General features: G+C 41.4%; 1 long non-coding RNA gene across 1 annotated transcript; it reads left to right on the top strand.

Annotated features, from left to right (window-relative positions):
* The first annotated feature begins 5,268 nt into the window (after nucleotides 1-5,268).
* LOC146678281 (uncharacterized) lies at nucleotides 5,269-13,556 on the top strand. The gene is made up of 3 exons (XR_014912261.1): nucleotides 5,269-5,357; nucleotides 11,160-11,406; nucleotides 11,482-13,556. It is a non-coding gene; the product is annotated as an uncharacterized LOC146678281 (long non-coding RNA).
* Nucleotides 13,557-14,349: the final 793 nt, after the last annotated feature.

The raw sequence follows: 14,349 nt of genomic DNA, 5'->3' as shown, positions 1-14,349 counted from the left end.
TTTACATCTTCTCATGTTGTTTTTTTCTCTCTCTTTTTAATCTCTCCTTCATTCCTGTCTGCCGTTTCCCCCCTCATGGTGTTATTTGCTTTGCTTTGTCATAGCTCTTCTCGTTAGAAACAGCTCCACTGTGTTTGTATCCTTGTTATGTGAGTACTTGTGATGATTTCCACTTATTTGCCGAGGTATACACTGAACTGGATGTACCAAACCTTTTGATCAACCCTCAGATTTCATGAACAGATACTGGCGCTGTGTGCTCAGATCAGCGCATTAGCGTTTCATTTGAAAGAATGGTGTCACTGTGTTGACAAGCTCATGATAAGTTGGTGGCTTCTAAGGGAAAATGTTTAAAGCAGATAAATGCCTCAGGACTCCATCTGTCTGTCTTATTGTCCTGATTGTAGTTTATTTTCGGTGATTATGAAAACCTGCTTTAAACAGGCTTTAGGGATGTTGGTTTACTAGCTTTAGATTAAGTTTGCCCCTCGCGCAATGATTCCGCACAAGGTATTTAATGTTATCTCTTCAGACTTCTGTGCAACTGTATTTACTGTCTACATGACTGGCTTTTTTTACTCCTTTGATTATCACAGAGGAGGAGGGAGTTGTGAATGATATTCCTTACTCCTAGTCTCACTTACTCCCTTCCTTCCTTCTCAGCCCCCCTCCTCGCCTTGCTCTCCCTGTTACTGCACCTCTCCTCTGGCTTTAAGAGGCTTAGCAGCAGCTTAGCGCCCAGGTCAAACTGGCCTTTGCCCTTCATCTGTCAGCCTTTTGATGTGGTGCCAGCCTGGGCTGCTTGCTACGCTCTGCCTTTAACAGCACGTCCAGAGGTCATAGGAGGGCTCTAACTTCAAGACCCCACCCCACCTTAACGCTCTACCACCACCCCCAATCCACAACCACCATGAACACCACCTCCTTTGCAGATGTGTCTGTCTCTGATACCCCCTTTCCACCTCCCTTCAGCCCTCCTTTGCCTCTTCTCTGCCCTAGTGCCCATTATTATTTTATAGTTTGGTTCTGCATTCCTTTCACTCAGGCTGTAGTGGAAGGCAGACCTTTCATTTTATTGCTTACACATGTCCATGGCTTTCTTCCTCAGCAGGAAGAAACAAAACAGCAAGAGGGAGATGGCCAACATTAGGACCAGCCATCTAAACTCTCTCCACCTTGAACTAATAGTTGGGGGCCAGGGTACGGGTCTACCTCAGCCTTGTGCCAGTGGGGTTTCAATTTGTAGAGACATAAACAGATACTAAAGCCAAGGTTACAACACAGTGATTTATCAAGGTAGTTCACATCAAATTATCACAGTGCCCCCCTACTATCAGGCACCATAATAACCCCCGAAGCAAGCCCCTGCTTCAGAGGTGCACAGTGGTCACACTTAATTTAGAAGTGCACAAACATGTGTCCCTCTGTCTGTTTTCCCTCTGACCGTGACGCTTCACACTAGTGAAAGATCATCCTGGGCAGGCCGTCAAGACTTTAAAGAGGATGTGAATGTCTGCAGTTGTATGCACATGTGTGTGTTGAAAAAGGTGACTGCACTGATAGACTATGAGCAGCAATCCCAGTGACTGCAACTGAAGAATGCAGATCTGGGCATGCGTCTTTGGATATTATAAGAATAAATGTAAATCTTCAAGGTAAATTTTTACAGTACTAACAGTCCACGTGTATTATGTCCAACATATGTTGTCCCCATTTCTTCATTCTATCACCTGGAACAGAAAACAATAGTAGTTCTTGGCTGAAAAGCACTAAAGTCAAGATGAATTATGTGTGATTTCACAAGCCAGGTATGTAACAGAATCTAACTTGAAATAAACAGATTATTTTTCTGTAGCAAAATTGTGTTTCACTTTAATATGGTGCCTGAACAGAGTGGTGCCTTTGATCTCTACTAGCAGAGCCCAGCACATGGATAATATATCTTTCCGAGATAAAAGTAAAAATGCGCACAAGATGATGATGTCATTCAAATATGGCCGCAAGCCTGGGAGAAAAGCAAACTTTCACAGGCAAGGCTATCCCGGGGATCATTCAGGGTGCTCTCTAAGCCTTCGGGGAAATCAATTACACATTTTCCAAACTGTGATTCCTGCTGTAGGAACTTAATCGCAGAGGCCTTCTGCAGAGGATCATCCCGATGAGTTTAGACACTGTTTTTGCTCCCTAGTGTCTCCTGTCCTCCCTCTCTGTCCCCCACCCCCAGCTTCAACCTTTGCAACTCGCTACATTTGTGTGCAGCTTACAATTCTGCACAGTCATTCATCATCATTTGCTGGCGTATCTGTCTTGAGTGCCTTAGCTTTGATCATGTTGTAGTTTATGCTTTACATCTGTTCTACATTTAACCTTCTCTAATGCTGCTGCTCAAAAACTATTACCCTGGCATAACTGGAGAAGTTTACCTGGTGACTTTGTAGCCATTATAAATCTTCCATATTTGTCATGGCCCGGTAAATAAATGATCCACCAGTTGAAACATTGTGATAAGCAGATCTCCCTTTGCTATTTCCTGCCTTATGGGGCAGGACTCAGAGAAATCCTCTGCTTCCTCTTACGTGATCTTCTCTTCTTTCAAAAGCTTATCTACTCCTAAATCATTCCCTTTGAATTGGGAGGACAGTGCATTTTCTGTATTCTCTCTAACTCTTTCCAGCTCTGCTATTTCCAGTTTTTCTTCCAGGCTTTGCTCCCTGTGTATATGGGCTGCCACTGCACCTATGCCCCTCCAACCCCACTCCCTTCCACGATTGCTTGCTCTGTCTTTTTCTCTGTCCTCAGGAACCAAAGAGCATAAGGCCCTGACCCCCTCCTCCTCCACCAGCACACTAATCATCCCTAATCAGAAGTGAAATGCATTTTTCTAAGGAAGTAGCTGGAAAATTTCACAATCTGCATTTCTCCGACCAAGCTGATTAGGGAAACATTATCCTGCTTTCACAGTCACTTCCAATCTGCCTTTAATCTGTCACTTCAATCGCCTAATTATTTAGTCAATGACCTGGGGACGCAATCTTACAAAAGAATGAAATGCATGCCATATCATTTTCCCTTTCATTTATGCATGATATCGCTGGTTACATGTTATGTTCCCTTGAGCTAAATATGCAAGCCTTGTTCATGTACACGTATTTGTGTGTTGCTGAGTGTGTGCAGGTTGGTGTGTGTACACTGTTTAGGCATTTATTGTCCTTCCCTATCACATCCAGGGGTTTGTGGATGTGTGTTTTTCACTGTGTTTCACGAGTAGCTTGTTTAGAAGCTGCTGAGCTGTGAATGCTGGCTGGTGGTAATGCAGTTTAGGCCTAAGTTGGAAAAGCCTTTAGGGAATGAGACTCTGTGGGGGAGTTGTGTTATTGGAAAGGTCATGATTACAGTAGGGGGTCAAAATAACTCGCTGACACTCTTTATACACAAGTGACTGCTATTGGGCCTCAGGGTGTCAAGAACTATATTGAGTATTGACTATATGTCACAGCAATAAAAAGGAAACCTGTTCTCCACTGGTGAATGTTATACCTTCAAAGAGTGTGATGTCAGGACAAAAGGTAAAAATATCTTCAATGTCAATAAGACTGTCATGTTGACATGCTAATTTTTCTGCAGAGGTGGAAAGAGCAGTGTTTTTTTCCTGGGTGAAAGTGTAAACAGAAAAAAATATATAGATTGCAAAATGTAAAAATTGCTTTTTTACTTTTTATTCATCAAACTTTTTGCACAATGTCAAGAAAATATAGCTGCTTGGAAGTACGTAGGGTAGTAGTGCAAGACCTCTTCAGGTCATTTTAAACTATACCACGTAATGAAGACTAAACAAAATCATAACATTTGAGTTTATGTGTATGTGAAAGAGCTTTAGAAGTTCTACCCCACAATTAAAAGCATGAACTTTCAACACTTATAATACTCTCACTCTGTCACAGCTAGCTCGATAAGGACACAGGCCTGCCCAGGGCATCTGTCTTTCTTTCATCTTTGCCTTCACTTGATGGCAGCCCCTTCCTCTAGTTGTGGGTGCTTCACCTCTCTTATCAAATGGGGATTCTGGAGAGCCATCATGCTTATTTGTTCCTGTCACCCATCCTACTAATAAACCTCTTTAGAAATACGCTTTTAAAAGAGTCTAAGAAAACATTCCACAGTCTGGCCATGGGGCACGTCCAAAGTCCCATCAGGCCTTTGCTAAAACCACTGCTTAGCACCTCCATCCAGCGCTGCAAAACAGATTATCAGAGGTCATGAACTTCGGCATTCAGAAAGAACTTTGACCATGGGAATACTAGTATTAAAACAAAAACAAACAAGCGATTCACATCAAACAGAAATATATTCTTATGATGAGATTCCATTCTTCTGGTTGCATGGATTTTATTCAGTGTCTGAGCTAATACCATTTTTTTAGGACACTGGCAATTCACTACATACGTCACTATATTTATAAATGATATATTGTCAGCTGAAAGTGACATTATATCTAATATCTGCTTTGACATCATTGTGTATTTATGTTTTCTATCAATTTTTACCAACTTTCAAATAAAGACATTTGTCTCTTTGTTTTTCCTTTGAGGACTTCGTGAGTTAAAGAATGCAACAGTTTGTTATTCACCTATTTTTTTTAATGCTACAGTAAACTGAAAAATCTGTTCTCATATGCTAACATCAAGGTTAAAACTGAATTGTAATAAACATAACTTTTGTATCTGAATAAATATTGACTTGTTCATGTGTCTGATTGGCAGAAACTCTCAGTGATCAGGCTGTAATAACAGATGGTGCTTTAACAGAGAGAGGGGGGTGGGGTGCTGTTCGAGTGAGTTGATGTGTGAGCTATTTCAGGAATGCCTGAGAGGAAACGTATTGATTGGGACACTTAGACTTGATAAGGACGTCAGGTTTAAGAGGAGCAAGGCAATCATTAAGTACACCACTGGCCGTTGTTGTTCAAAAAATATATTTGCTTTGGCTCGCTGCCCCCCTCCACCCCCCACTCCCCAACCACCACCCATCCGAACCTTTTCTTCTTTTCCTTTTCTCACTTTATTTGGTTCTTTCTAGCCAGAGGTGAAAAGAAAATCTCATCTCCATCAGGCTAAATTGTGGTGGGCAGCATTATCAGTTCAAAAGACCTGAGGATTTGACAGCTCCCACTCCATGGTGATTAATTACTTCTCAACAGTGGTGGGTTCTCCTTTTTCCCTGTGTGCTGTTATAGTGGTGGTGGTGGTGGCTGGAGGCAACACATGATAAGTCCTGCCCTTATTACTGGTCGCTCTGGGAAAAAGGCTCAGGCAGCAATGGGCTAACAGGGTCCAATCACACCACTGGTGCTGCATGGGGTAAGGGAAGCTAGCATGATATTTTGTTTACTCTTTAGCACCTACTTGAAAGGTACAACTCTGAGTGTGACGTTGGGTGAAATATCCAATTCTGTTCTTCGGTCTCGCTGTCTATTCCTTCTTCCCCTCGACTGCTTTTCCCCAGGATTATAAAGAGTTTCGATCTATGTTTAATCACTATACCAGTAACAACTACAGACTTGAGAGCTCTCTATTATCATCAGCCAAGGGGAAGAAGGACACTCATCATCAAATAGCTGATGGACAGAATTAATCACCTATGGACATCATACAGGAGAAACCATCTATTATAACCAGTGTAATCACACAAGGGACACGGCTTCAATCAACTAAGAGAGACTTCAATATAGTTAAGTACTTAGCTGTGTACATATTTGTATTACAAGCCTGTGGCAGCATTTTCAGCTGTTATTTGCATTCTGGGGTTCTCAAGGTTCTGCACACAGTCAGTCCTTGAGGTTCATGTCTCCCTGTAGGCTCCACTGTTTTGCTTGTGTGTATGAGTGGCACTTTCCCCGAGGCTGTCCCTGTTCGTGTGTGTTATCTGTGCATGCATTTTTGTGTATGTATTTCTGCTTCTGTTTCTCTCTGTGTACATGTATGCACATGGTGTGTGTATGTCTAAAAAAGCCTACATTGGAAAGCTTCAATACTGGACCTGTCAGTTCTATAAGTCTCCCTGAAGGCACTGAGGTGGAGATGAGAGACAGAAAGACACATGGTAAGGCACTGTGCACACATGCCTGTCAAGCGCCTGTCCCCAGCAGTGCGCACTCAGGCCATTGTGGTGTCTTCCAGATGGACACATCTGTCTGTTTCCATGGGAATAAGCTGTTTCTGATGGAGTTTTGTTTTTGTTTTTTTCTTTGTTTATGTCTGTGATAACAGGCTGCCCAAATTTCATGATGCATGGCGTGAGAGGACAACTCTGGAACTAAGACTGATCTCTCAGATAACATGTGTTAAGATGTCATTGTTGAATTGGAGACAGATGTTCTCCTTTATAATCATTTCAATTACAATAGATTTGCTTTCTGTTGTAGAAGAAGAGTATGATTACCCTACAGTTCAAGCTATTGCTTCTATAATTTAATGCATGTTTATTTGTTTATTTATTTTATCAGCTGTAGCACGTCATGTATATTTGACATCCATTTTCTCCAATGGGAGCTAAGAGGATGAGTTTTGTCATTACAGACAAGCAAGCAAGGTGAACCTTTCCTAGAGTACGGACCTTTTTCTGGTACGCAGAATTGAAACAACCCCTCAGTGCTTCCCATATAATCCCTGGCATTTTGTTTTGATGCACCACAGCATGAAAATGAGAGAATATGGCAATGTTATGGCATTTGAAGTCAATATGTATTATAAAATCAATCTAGATGAAGATCTGCCCATCCCTCTAATTAGATGGGGTGACTGGAGATTGATTTTTAATTGCAAAAGTAATTACATGGAGCAGATAGCCAGTGACATTTGATTATCTAGGTGATTGATTAAAAGGCCTGGCTGCTGGGGCAGACTGTCAGCCAGCTGAATCCAGACAAAAGAGAAAATTAAAAAAGTTGTCCCGTTTGTAATCACGAATTTCAAGGGTGAAATTACAAAGCCAAACATCCCCTTAGAGAAGCCCAGCATCCTTCCACTTTGCGCCTGTCTGCCCTCCTATCTCACCCCCACCGTCACAACACCCACAAGGCAAGACCTCTGTGACACGCTAAAAAGGGGAAAACAATGATGTGAAAAATGAATTGAGGAATTGTTCTGTTACAGACAGCCTGGTGCGTAAATGACGGGTGCATATATCTGCTTAGCAGCCTTATCGCATCATCATACGTGGCAAACAAAAAAGAGAAGGAGAGATACTGAAATGACAGAAAGAAGGACAGAGAAACACAGTGAAAGAAAGCTCTTATCTTTTAGACTGCTCCTTGACTCATCTTCATCTCTTGTCATCTTACTGCAATAGGTGCCTGCATTCGGCCTGTTAACTGGTAAGGGAATGGGACTAAATAAACAGCTGTACAACATATTTGTTTTCCTTCTTGTGTTTTGGAAAGGTAAACAAAATCTTTTTATGTCTTTCTCCTCCACTGTCATTCTTTTGGAGTCCCTCTTTTAGAAAACAAACAGTGACAAGGAAAAATGGTGGAGAGGGACAGCTGAGCAGTTTATGAGACTGACAAAACTGTTTAAATGGCTGTGATGGAGAGGAATAACTGACAATGTCTGGAAATGAAATACCTTCTCCATTTTTGCCTTCTAAAACAAATTTAGAAAATATATCACCTAGTGAGTAAATACTTGTCCTTTACAGACTTGTGAATGCATATCTACAGTGGGGCAAAAAAGTATTTAGTCAGCCACCGATTGTGCAAGTTCCCCCACCTAAAATGATGACAGAGGTCAGTAATTTGCACCAGAGGTACACTTCAACTGTGAGAGACAGAATGTGGAAAAAAAAATCCATGAATCCACATGGTAGGATTTGTAAAGAATTTATTTGTAAATCAGGGTGGAAAATAAGTATTTGGTCAATAATAAAAATACAACTCAATACTTTGTAACATAACCTTTGTTGGCAATAACAGAGGTCAAACGTTTACTATAGGTCTTTACCAGGTTTGCACACACAGTAGCTGGTATTTTGGCCCATTCCTCCATGCAGATCTTCTCGAGAGCAGTGATGTTTTGGGGCTGTCGCCGAGCAACACAGACTTTCAACTCCCGCCACAGATTTTCTATGGGGTTGAGGTCTGGAGACTGGCTAGGCCACTCCAGGACTTTCAAATGCTTCTTACGGAGCCACTCCTTTGTTGCCCGGGCGGTGTGTTTTGGATCTTTGTCATGTTGGAAGACCCAGCCTCGTTTCATCTTCAAAGTTCTCACTGATGGAAGGAGGTTTTGGCTCAAAATCCCACGATACATGACCCCATTCATTCTGTCCTTAACACGGATCAGTCGTCCTGTCCCCTTGGCAGAAAAACAGCCCCATAGCATGATGTTTCCATCCCCATGCTTCACAGTAGGTATGGTGTTCTTGGGATGCAACTCAGTATTCTTCTTCCTCCAAACACGACGAGTTGAGTTTATACCAAAAAGTTCTACTTTGGTTTCATCTGACCACATGACATTCTCCCAATCCTCTGCTGTATCATCCATGTGCTCTCTGGCAAACTTCAGACGGGCCTGGACATGCACTGGCTTCAGCAGCGGGACACGTCTGGCACTGCGGGATTTGATTCCCTGCCGTTGTAGTGTGCTACTGATGGTGACCTTTGTTACTTTGGTCCCAGCTCTCTGCAGGTCATTCACCAGGTCCCCCCGTGTGGTTCTGGGATCTTTGCTCACCGTTCTCATGATCATTTTGACCCCACGGGATGAGATCTTGCGTGGAGCCCCAGATCGAGGGAGATTATCAGTGGTCTTGTATGTCTCCCATTTTCTGATGATTGCTCCCACAGTTGATTTTTTCACACCAAGCTGCTTGCCTATTGTAGATTCACTCTTCCCAGTCTGGTGCAGGTCTACAATACTTTTCCTGGTGTCCTTCGAAAGCTCTTTGGTCTTGGCCATGGCGGAGTTTGGAGTCTGACTGTTTGAGGCTGTGGACAGGTGTCTTTTATACAGATGATGAGTTCAAACAGGTGCCATTCATACAGGTAACGAGTGGGGGACAGAAAAGCTTCTTACAGAAGACGTTACAGGTCTGTGAGAGCCAGAGATTTTCCTTGTTTGAGGTGACCAAATACTTATTTTCCACCCTAATTTACGAATAAATTCTTTACAAATCCTACCATGTGGATTCATGGATTTTTTTTTCACATTCTGTCTCTCACAGTTGAAGTGTACCTCTGGTGCAAATTACTGACCTCTGTCATCATTTTAAGTGGGGGAACTTGCACAATCGGTGGCTGACTAAATACTTTTTTGCCCCACTGTATGTATCAAAAAGCTACTACTGATCAACAAAGAAAATAAAATCTTGTATATGTAGTCATCCAATGACTAATATCATCCTACTTAGGCTTATAAGTCCCCACTGACACACACACACATTGAATAGCACATGCACATAGCAACATGTTCTCTGTTCGCAGTCCTCATAACCAGGACATCGATTTATTCCCCACCATGGATATGGCTATAAATTATGCCTGGTTAAGGTATCATTTAGCCTGGGCTGTTAAGTCATTTCTGTCATTTTAGTGGAGGGTTCACTCTTTCGCGCTTTCCATGAAGGCAACATTTATGCCTTTAATTTACAACCCCTTGCCTGGAGGATACTTCTCGGCTTTATGAAGTGGTATTAGGGGGCCTATTTAGTTGTCATGGCAGAGCACTGCCCAGTGTGGCGCAGGCAGCAGAAGCCAGCCCATGAAAAAAGGAGAGACGAGGGAGCAAAGGCAGCGATTTCAAATAAGTATCGCTGTCCTTTTAACTTAAAGAGCTCTGTAGCTTGGCAGGAGCAGCTGAGCAGAGCCTTTGAAGGGAGGGAAAAAGAGAGAAGGGAGGGGAAATGAAACAGACCCGGACCATCCCCACATATTATTCCCCCTCAGGATGTACAGAGTCTATATTGGCTGAAGCAGCACAGCCCCTGGGGTCACAGCTCCTTCTCGAGCTCTGAAAGACGCAGCATTAAGAGGGACTTTCCTCTGTCTGCCTCAGAAACAGGCCAGCGAGTGTCTGTGGATAAACCATCACACATGTGCCTCCCAGCACCAGGCCTGGTCTCTGTGGGTGAACACAAAGCAGCGGCACTTATTAAATTTCCATGAAGTTTACCAAATTTGCGGGATCAGTGGGGTGACGCCGTTAGGGAGTCCATGCCACTGCCTGCAGCTTCTCTCTGCCACCAAAACCCAGTGTGGTTGCGGGCCATTCTCCTCCCACCCCATCTCTACCTCCCCCCTGCGTCGCTCTTTCCCAGCTTAATACTAGAAGGAGATTTCTACTGACTGGGTCTGATACAGTACAAAACTTACTGCCCATATCCTACAGGGACACCAGAGGGCCTGGTTGTAGCAGACAAAAAATAACAGTATAGATATGCAATGATGAAAACATGGCTGGTGATTTGCTGCATATGAGTAAATTTTATTCACACCAAAGGCAAATTCAAACACTTTGACACATAATACACGTGTCCAGGGTTAGAATTCGGTCAGAAAAAACTGTCATGGTTGCACATATAGTGAACATAACCTAAAAAGATTACTTCTTGAAGGATGTGCTAACTTTATTCAGTGAGAAATGGGAACAAAGTTATATCCAAAACCAGAAATTTAGGTAGATTATCCCAAACATGTCACGGGCAGTAAATGCTCACAGCAGGCTGTTCATCTGGGCAAAGACATTTCCAGATGTGAAGCCAGTTACTTAAATGCCGGGTTAAGAGCGCATACACAAACTTTATCCTTCTCACATTTGTCTAAATAAAGTTTGGATGTTATTGGCTCAACTGAAAAATGTTTAATATAAAAATAAAATTTAATAAGACTGAGTGTATTATATGTATGTCATTCCATCATTATAATTAAGCTTTAGGTTGTTATCCTTACAGAGTTGTTTTTAACATCTTGCAGTAAATTTATTGTGAAACTGATATCTTTTATGGTGTGGTTGTATGTGTTAAACATATTGCTGTGACACTGGTTTGTTATGCTTTTGTTATGATTAAAGTATGAAACCTTATTTTCATGAAAAGAGAAGGAAAAATGCCAGATCATTCCAGTCTTAATCAAACTCCATCCATTCATCACTTATTCTGTTATCCAGATCCAGGTTGTAGGGGCAGTCTAAACAGAGACGTCCCTCTCCTTGGCCACTTCCTCCTGTTCCAAGGAGAAACACCAAGGAGAGATGCACCAAGGAGTTCCCAAGCCAGTGAATCCAAATGGTTTCTCTTGCATGTCCTGGGTATGCCCCAGGGCCTCCTCCTGCTAGGACATGCCGAAACACCTCATCTAGGAGATGTCATCTTAGTCAGATGCACAAACCACTTCAGCTTGCTCCTTTTGATGTGGTAAGTAGTCATTATATTCTGAGCCCTTCCCAAATACTGAGCTCCTCACCTTTTCTCCCTCTCCGCTCTTCACAGATGATGCAGATGATGTGGTTCTTTTGGCTTCATTAGGCAGTGACCTCCAGCTTACACTAGGGCACCTTTGCAGCCAACTGTAGCTGGTTTGAGTATTAGTACCTGCAAGTCTGAGAACATGGTCAGATGGAACAGGTGCTCTCTCTATCTCAGGGAGGAGTTGGAGTCCCAAGTGGAGTAATTCAAGTATCTTGGAATATTGTTCACGGGTGAGGGGAGAGGTGACCGGAAGATCAGAGTTGGCAAAAGTACAGAGATTCTATACTTTAGAAGTATAAATACTACTGTTAAAATAAAAGTTGAAGTACTGGTTCTACTTCTTTACTCAAGTAAAACTAATAAAGTTCAGCCTCTGAAATGTACTTAAAGTAAGAAAGTAAAAAGTATCTCTTTGGAGGATTTTTCTATTTTTGTGCAACGCTAACTGAACCTTGTGCTGTATTAACATAATGATAAAGTAATATCAGCAGCTAAAAATCATATGAATCTCTGCTGCACTGTATGTGACATAACTCTGACCATGAAACCACAGCCACTGTCCACCAGTCACACATACTGTTCTTTACTTTAACTCCTTCACAGTACAGCAATCTAACCTGTTCATCCTGCACTCATCTGTATATTTTCATGTAGCCTTTAAATAGCAGTTAGTCTACCCCAGTTTGATTTGCAACATGTTTCACAATATAAAAAAAACATAATGTCATGTGTACAGACCCAATTTCTGACTTAAAAACATAGGGACTTAATGTAAGCTTTACATTTCCAGTGTATGGAATCCCACTGAGCAGTCCTTTCCTTTAAATCTAACCCCTCTTCTTCCTCTCCTGTCCTAATTTTCTTAGCTTTCTCCATCTCTGAGTGAAGTTAGCTCTCTTTCTTTTCTCTCCCTGTGAAATACAGCAGCTGAACCTTTAGCTAGCAACACACTTTGTGACAAACTGCTCACAGTTTGTGTGTTTGCTGATGTTTGTTGAGCTGATAGAAATGTTGCATTTGAAATGACCCACCATCCTACTTTTAACTTTGGCACACGTCATCTCTTTTTAAAGAGATACTTAAAGCATAAAGTACAGATATTTGTTTAAAAATGTAGGGGTAAAAGTAAAAAGTAGTCAGAAAACAACAATTTTGTTACTTCCCACCTCTGCAGAAGGTTGACATATGGATTGGTGTGGCATCTGCTATAATGTGTATGCTGTACTGGTCTGTGGTGGTGAGGAGAGAGCTCAGCATGAAAGCAAAACTGAAAGCAAAACTGTCAGGTTACCAGTCCACGTTCCTACCCTTAAGGCCAATTGCCTGAGGACATGAGCTCCTAATCAAACTGTAGCAACTAATCAAACTGAAAATGTGTACATTTAATCTCTCAGACAATTATTTCTAATAGAAGGGAAAACCAAAAGGACATAAACTGGATTTTTTTTTTTTTACCCATTTCATTAGTGGAATTTATAGCATTTTCTTCAAAAAATCAGTCTTCATCACAGAATATGAAACTAAATGATGTCCTAAAATTATATCCATTTGTTTTTATTGCAGAAATCTCCTGTTTCAAAGATTTTTACATAATTAAACAATCAGAAGTAATTAGTATAGAATTATAATTTTGAGTTGATTTATTTGAAAAAGCACTTGGCAAACACAGTGCAGGCACCAGGCTTACACTTAAATATCGCTTCACATTCTGTTACAAGGACATGTCGCTGCATGGAAAAAGTGTGTACATGCCCAGGATCCCAGACCCAAATTTAGTATCTGGCCTTAATATGTATATACATTTTTTGCTGTACAGTATTTTTGCTTTGGAATTGGAATTTTGAAAATGTGGTATGATTATAAAGTTGTTTGAATGTTTTGTAAATTATCTGATTAAATCGCCTCATAATAATGCATGCTATAACTGTCATCTGTCAGTGATTCCTGAATATTTTTGTATCGTGCATGCCATCAGTGTTGGGTATAATGTGTTCCAAAGTAACCCACTACTGTAATCACATTACTTTTTTTTCCCTTCTGTGCGCTTACCACAGTCACCTGATTTCAGTTCCTGTGCAGAGAGCAAGGAGGAGAAAAACAGCAAGCAGTCTAACAGCTTTTCAGTAGTGGTGATATGGACATTACTTTTATTTTTACTGGGCAAAAGGACAAGCGCGTGATGGTGTAATGCAGACTGTATTCAGGACAGTAATAGCTGCATAATGCTGCTAACGCAACTTCAGCCCTCATCAAGCATCTGCACAGACAGGATGCTAGCAGAAAACCAGCCAACAGCTAATGGCAATGTCTTTAAAGTTAGACACTTTAAAGCTACTAGAAAGCTACTGGGCTGTTGTTCAAGTTTCCTTTGTGCTGTCAGTTTGTGTTTATACAGAAAAGCTAAAAGATTGTATGTATGCCATCATTAATACGGGGATTTGTGTTGGTGCGGTAGCCTCAGGTTTAAATTGTTAACTGGTAATTACATGACAGTGCATTTCAGGTGATTTTACAGAGAAACGCAAAAGAAATTCAGTGAGTAGTGTAAGAAATTGCTTTCTTCAGTGAATAATTAAGTAACCTACTCCATTACTTTTAATAAAAGTAATGAGCAATGTGCAAAACATTACTTTTTTGGAGTAATGACCCTAACACTGCATGGTGTTTATATAGAGTATAACATGACAGTCGATCTAGGCTAACTCAGCATGTCTGAGTAACAGATAAAAGCAAAAATGGCACATGAAATAAAAACTTTGCGTGCTTTCAAAGACACATGCAGTGTCTAATCTTGCATAAACAGTTATATGAGCTAATGGCAATTATGTGTCCGGGGCCTGTGGTCAGGATAATTAAACCGTGTTTACTTATATTTGTATGTCCTTGTAA

The sequence above is a fragment of the Rhamphochromis longiceps genome, linkage group LG1 (assembly GCF_057381845.1).
Source record: "Rhamphochromis longiceps isolate RC_006_pf linkage group LG1, R_longiceps_female_GT1.1, whole genome shotgun sequence".
Taxonomy (NCBI): Eukaryota; Metazoa; Chordata; class Actinopteri; order Cichliformes; family Cichlidae; genus Rhamphochromis; species Rhamphochromis longiceps.
This window is presented reverse-complemented; position numbering and strand designations above follow the sequence as displayed.